Source organism: Pelobates fuscus, chromosome 5 (assembly GCF_036172605.1).
Source record: "Pelobates fuscus isolate aPelFus1 chromosome 5, aPelFus1.pri, whole genome shotgun sequence".
NCBI classification, from domain to species: Eukaryota; Metazoa; Chordata; class Amphibia; order Anura; family Pelobatidae; genus Pelobates; species Pelobates fuscus.
In genome coordinates this window covers 361469944-361475957 of record NC_086321.1, presented here as the reverse complement: position 1 = coordinate 361475957, position 6014 = coordinate 361469944, and the positions used below count along the sequence as shown (strand labels likewise).

The window sequence follows — 6014 nt, the reverse complement described above, 5'->3', positions numbered from 1 at the left end:
AGGAGGCACACACTGAATACCGTATTTACTCTATACAAGCTCTCCTGCTGGGCAGGTCCCGTAAGTATTCTAATAGCCTGGCAGCTGATTTCACAGACAGTGTACGGTAACACGCAAGCATTGTTTTGTTGGTTTGTTTAAAAAAACCTAGACGGATATTCTTTCTCAGTAGTGTTTGCCAAATTTGAGAAATGTGGGGGGGCAGAAATACTAAAAGCAGGACAATCAGCAGAAACAGTAAAGGGACTTGTATGCTATTGTTTGTTGTTGTTTTTCTTGTTTGTGCACCTGGGACCAGAGTTGTATAATGTTTTTTGTGCAATAATAAAAAAAACAAAAAACAGTTAAAGGGATACTCCAGACCCCTAAAGCACATCAGCTTGCAGAAGTGTTTTATGTGTGAAAAGTGTGTGCTCTTTTTTTTTTTTTTTTCATTTTACAAAACGTGTAGATTTCAATAGAAATTGGCACTTTAATAAATCAACCTTGTTACACCCCAATTTTTACAAATACACATTGCTACAACTCCATTTCTAAAATACAAACAAAATCACTATTTTGTAGATATACCTCAAATAAAAGAATGGATTCATTTAAATATACTTTTTCCCATTGAAGCATACCTAAAAAAAAAAGCTGCAAAAGCTGCAGATCTCTTGTCTGTAGCCTTTGTAAGCCCTCCCCTTATTCCCCAGCCAAGATTTTATGTGACTGTCCAATCATAGACATCCCAATGCAGATCAATGAGAAGTCTTTGCAAGGCAGGTGCTCTGAGCATTTGCTGCCTCTTGAGTTTAGCTTAACTGAGCTAACCAAAACCAGGAAGTAAAAGGACCGTAAGTCTGATTGAAAGCCAGGTAGGTATGACAAGGTTAATTTATAAAAGTACCGACTTCTATTGAAAGCTGCACTTTTTGTATAATAAAAAAAATAAAAAGAGGACACACTCTTTACACAAAGTACATCAGCACACTAAAGTGCTTTAGGTGTTTGGAGGGTCCCTTTAAATGCCCTGAATTTTTATTAAAGCAACACTGTCAGAACCATATTATGCAAAGACCCCGGACGTCGACATATTGTCTTTAAGGCACGTGCAGAGTGAGTGCAAATAAAATAAACCCCCACTTTCCTTTAGTCCTCTTGACCCGGAGTGACAGAACTGGTCTGTCGGGTGATCTGTAAGACTGAGGGCAGATCAGGTGTCACGTAGAGCTACCCTGTGACTTGTCAGCTGTGATTTACCATTCCCTTTTCTGAAAGTCCCTCAGTACCACCCAGCAGGAAGGTAAGTACTAGTAAATATGGCAGAGTCGCTGTGGACTATATCATGTTGAAGATCTATGTTAAAGATGTTGTGCTTGGACTGCAAAGAATGGAGGTTCCTGAGAAAGAATGGCGTATTAACCATTTCCTACAAAAGTATGAATTTGACAGTAACTCTGTTTCCATTTGAGTGTGTGTGAATGTGTCTGTGTGTGTGCGTCTGTTTGTGAATGTGTCTGTGTGTGTCTGTCCCTTTATAAATGGGTCTGAATACATGCGTACATTTATTTTGATAAACCTTTGTATGTTTTATCGTCATTATATCCAAATTCTATTTAATCACACGGAAAGAGACAAATCCTTACAAATGACAAACGGATACTGAATAATTGAAAGGAGCCTTAACTTTACCTTTTCTATTTAATGACATTACCTTCGCTCCTTTCTCCCAGTGGGGGATTGAATTACACTTAAACTGATGATGGATAAGTGGAGACAACACTATCTAATAGCAAATAGCCAGGCATCCGTATAATTATACGTGTATAGTGATGTCCCGAACGGTTCGCTGGCGAATAGTTCCTGGCGAACATAGCGTGTTCGCGTTCGCCACGGACGGTGAACATATGCGATGTTCGGTCCGCCCCCTATTTTTTTTTTTGTGGTCTTTCAGCCAAATTTACTAGTACTAAGTAAAAATTACTTAGTATTAGTAAATTGTGCCCCTCCTCGCAATACCGCGAGTAGGGGCATGTCTATTAAACAGTGAGCAGCCTGTGGCTCACTGTTAAAAAAAAAAGTGTCCCCCCTCCCTGAGCGGGTGGGGGCCCTAAAGTAAAAAAAAGGGGGGGAGGACTTATTGTCCTCCCCCCTGGCCCCCACCCCTGAGCGGTGGGTGGGGGCCCTAAATACCAATAGGGGGGGACCTATTGTCCTCCCCCCAGCCCCCACCCCTGAGCGGCAGGTAGGGGCCCTAAATACCAATGGGGGGGACCTATTGTCCTCCCCCCCAGCCCCCACCCCTGAGCGGCGGGTGGGGGCCCTAAATACCAATAGGGGGACCTATTGTCCTCCCTCCCGGCCCCCACCCCTGAGCGGCGGGTGGGGGCCCTAAATACCAATTGGGGATGGACCTAATGTCCTCCCCCGGCCCCCACCTATGAGCGGTGGGTGGGGGCCCTAAATACCAATGGGGGGACCTATTGTCCTCCCCCCGGCCCCCACCCCTGAGCGGCAGGTGGGGGCCCTAAATACCAATAGGGGGGAACCTATTGTCCTCCCCCCTGGCCCCCACCCCTGAGCGGCGGGTGGGGGCCCTAAATACCAATGGGGGGACCTATTGTCCATGGGGGGGAACCTAATGTCCTCCCCCCTGGCCCCCACCCCTGAGCGGCGGGTTGGGGCCCTACCTAAATACCAATAGGGGGGGACCTATTGTCCGGCCCCCACCCCTGAGCGGCGGGTGGGGGCCCTAAAAAAATGTCCCCCCCAGGTGACTAGGGGTCTCCAAACCCCAAGTCACCCCCCCCACACACAAAAAAAGGTCCCCCTACCTACCCCCCTCACCCTAAAAATAATGAGGGGGGAGTCGATAAAGCTAAAAACCTGTAAATAAATAAAAATAAACTTACCATTAATTAGATGTCTTCTTTTTTCTAAAATCTTCTTCCTTCAGCCCCCAAAAAGGCCAAATAAAAAGCCAATATAACCGTCGCACTTTGAAAAAAAACTAATAAAAAAAAACGGAAAAAATTAATCCTTCTTCACCCTTTGAGGGCACGCCGTGTACTGAGCTCCGCAGGGCGGGTCAAGGCTTATAAAGCCTTGCCACGCCCTGCAATTAGGCTTAGAACACTCTTAATCCACCAATCAGAGTGTTATGAGTCAAATTACACAGTGTGGGAAAATTCCACAGAACTTTCCCACACTGTGTAAAATGACACAGAGCACTCTGATTGGGTGGCTTGAAATCCAGCCAATCAGAGTGCTCTGTGTCATTTTACACAGCGTGGGAAAGTTCTTTGGAATTTTCCCACGCTGTGTAAAATGACACAGAGCACTCTGATTGGCTTAAACCAACCAATCAGAGTGTTCTAAGCCTAATTGCAGGGCGTGGCAAGGCTTTATAAGCCTTGATCCGCCCTGCGGAGCTCAGTACGCGGCGTGCCCTCGAAGGGTGAAGAAGGATTCATTTTTTTGGCGCTCGTTTTTTTTTTTTTTTTTTAAGTGCAACGGTTATATTGGCTTTTTATTTGCCCTTTTTGGGGGCTGAAGAAAGAAGATTTTAGAAAAAAGAAGACATCTAATGGTAAGTTTATTTTTATTTATTTACAGGTTTGGGGACCCCTAGTCACCTGGGGGGGAACATTTTTTTTAGGGCCCCCACCCGCCGCGCAGGGGTGGGGGCCGGGAGGGAGGACATTAGGTCCCCCCCATTGGTATTTAGGGCCTCCACCCGCCGCTCATGGGTGGGGGCCGGGGGGGAGGACATTAGGTCCCCCCCATTGGTATTTAGGGCCCCCACCCGCCGCTCAGGGGTGGAGGCCGGGGGGGGGAGGACAATAGGTCCCCCCCTATTGGTATTTAGGGCCAGAAAGAGTCCCTGTGGGTTTTACAATACACCTGCCTATTGAAGTCTATGGCGGTTCGCCGGGTTCGCCCGTTCGCGAACAGCAAATTTCATGTTCGCGACATCACTATACGTGTAATAATAGTTGGTATAATAATAACCGACCAATATAAATACAATCTGGTGTAGATCATGTTCCATTGTTTAAAAAAAGATAAGAAAAACGACATGTTAAAAGAGTTGGCAACCCCATTCCACGTATAGACTCCCTAGTGATAATACAGTATAGCGTTGCCTATAAAAAAAGACCACGATTTCATGTATGATCACTAAGTGGGACTGGGATTATTAAGAAAAGCTGACCACACCACACCGCAGACTTTCTTTGGTTCCTACTCCAATAATCCAGACGTATTGTATTTTGTTGTTGTTACTATTAATGAGAATACATTGCTGGGAGCAGAAGAGACGGAGAGGTTGATGGCTGCCACATGTCCTGCATTTCAGAAGGGGCCACATGTCCTGCACTTCCTTGCTCTTACTCCAATGGCAGGCTGAGCAGCAAGTGTAAGAAGAGGGCGGAGATACAGTGATGGCGTGGCAGGTCAGGATTCTACATGTGCAGGCTTAGCCGTCAGTATAAGCGGGGGTGGAGCTTCAGTCAGGACGTGGCGTGGCGTGGCAGGTCAGGGTGGTATATGTACAGGCTTAGCAGACAGTATAAGAAGAGGGCGGAGCTAAAGTCAGGATGTGGCAGGTCAGGGCGGTACTGTATAGGCTTAGCAGGAAGTATAAGCGGGGGTGGAGCTTCAGTCCGGGCGTGGCATGGCAGGTCAGGGTGATACTGTACAGGCTTAGCAGGCAGTATAAGCGGGGGTGGAGCTTCAGTCAGGGCATGGCATGGCAGGTCAGGGTGGTACTGTACAGGCTTAACAGACGGTATAAGAAGAGGGCGGAGCTAAAGTCAGGATGTGGCAGGTCAGGGCGGTACTGTACAGGCTTAGCAGGAAGTATAAGCGGGGATGGAGCTTCAGTCCAGGCGTGGCATTGGCAGGTCAGGGTGGTACTGTACAGGCTTAGCAGGCAGTATAAGAAGAGGGCGGAGCTACAGTCAGGATGTGGCAGGTCAGGGTGGTACATGTGCAGGCTGAACAGCCAGTATAAGAGGGGGCGAAGCTACAATCAGGGTGGTACATGTGCAGGCTTAGCAGGCAGTGTAAGAAGAGGGCGGAGCTACAGTCAAGATGTGGCAGGTTAGGGAGGTACATGCGCAGGCTGAACAGCTAGTATAAGGGACGGGGTACAGTCAGGGCATGGCTGCGCCATGACACCTCTGAGAAACAGATAACATAGCTAACAGGAACACTTGTCAAACTGCAACAGAAACACATTTCACACAGTTTTTGTCTGTTATGTTTTTATTATTAAAACAAACATTTCGTGTAAATTAAAAAAAAAGAGATATAAAAAAGTGATTATGGCAGTAAGTAGAAAGTGTGTTTTGCATCATTTACAAACAACGTCATTAATGTAATTTCCACTTTAAAGAGTTACTCCAACCCCATGACCACTTCGGCTTTTAGAAGTAGTTGTGGTGCAGGCAATCTGTATGAAACGCTGAGTATACAGAAAAATCTGTGATCGTGTGCAAGGATGTAATTACACGTGACTGAACTCTGTTACAAATTCACTAATGTGAGTTTTGTGTAAAATATACATAAAACAATACTTTAATGTATATACACATTTCATATAATACATTATAGTACTAGTTTTGCTTTTAAAAAAAACCTATGCAATATTGGAGCAGTTCTTAAAAGGACACGTAAGCTGTTACAGTGTCTGAAGTCCCCTGGCGTTGTCCTTCTATTCATTGTTAAATCATTGTTAATATTTTAATGCGAAGTTCTCAACCTGAGCAGCACAGGACTGCTGTGATTGAATGAGAATGTCAGTTGACCACTTTTCGCCATTCAAAGCACCCATTGTTGGTATGATCTGGTATGGTTATAAGGAAGTGTGTAATCTCTGCATTAGCCATACCTCACAGTGAGAATCGCAGAAGCGCCTCTAGCGGCTGTCAGTGAGACAGCCACTAGAGGCTGTATTAACCCTCAGTGAACATTTACAGCTGCAGGGTTAAAATTAGAGGGACCTGGCAACCAAACCACTTCATTGAGTT

The 6014-nt window shown here is 45.8% G+C and overlaps 1 protein-coding gene across 1 annotated transcript in view; it reads right to left on the bottom strand.

Annotated features, from left to right (window-relative positions):
- PMP22 (peripheral myelin protein 22) overlaps positions 1–6014 on the bottom strand; it is a 423464-nt gene that overhangs the window by 277587 nt on the left and 139863 nt on the right. The gene's annotated exons all lie outside the window — the stretch shown is intronic.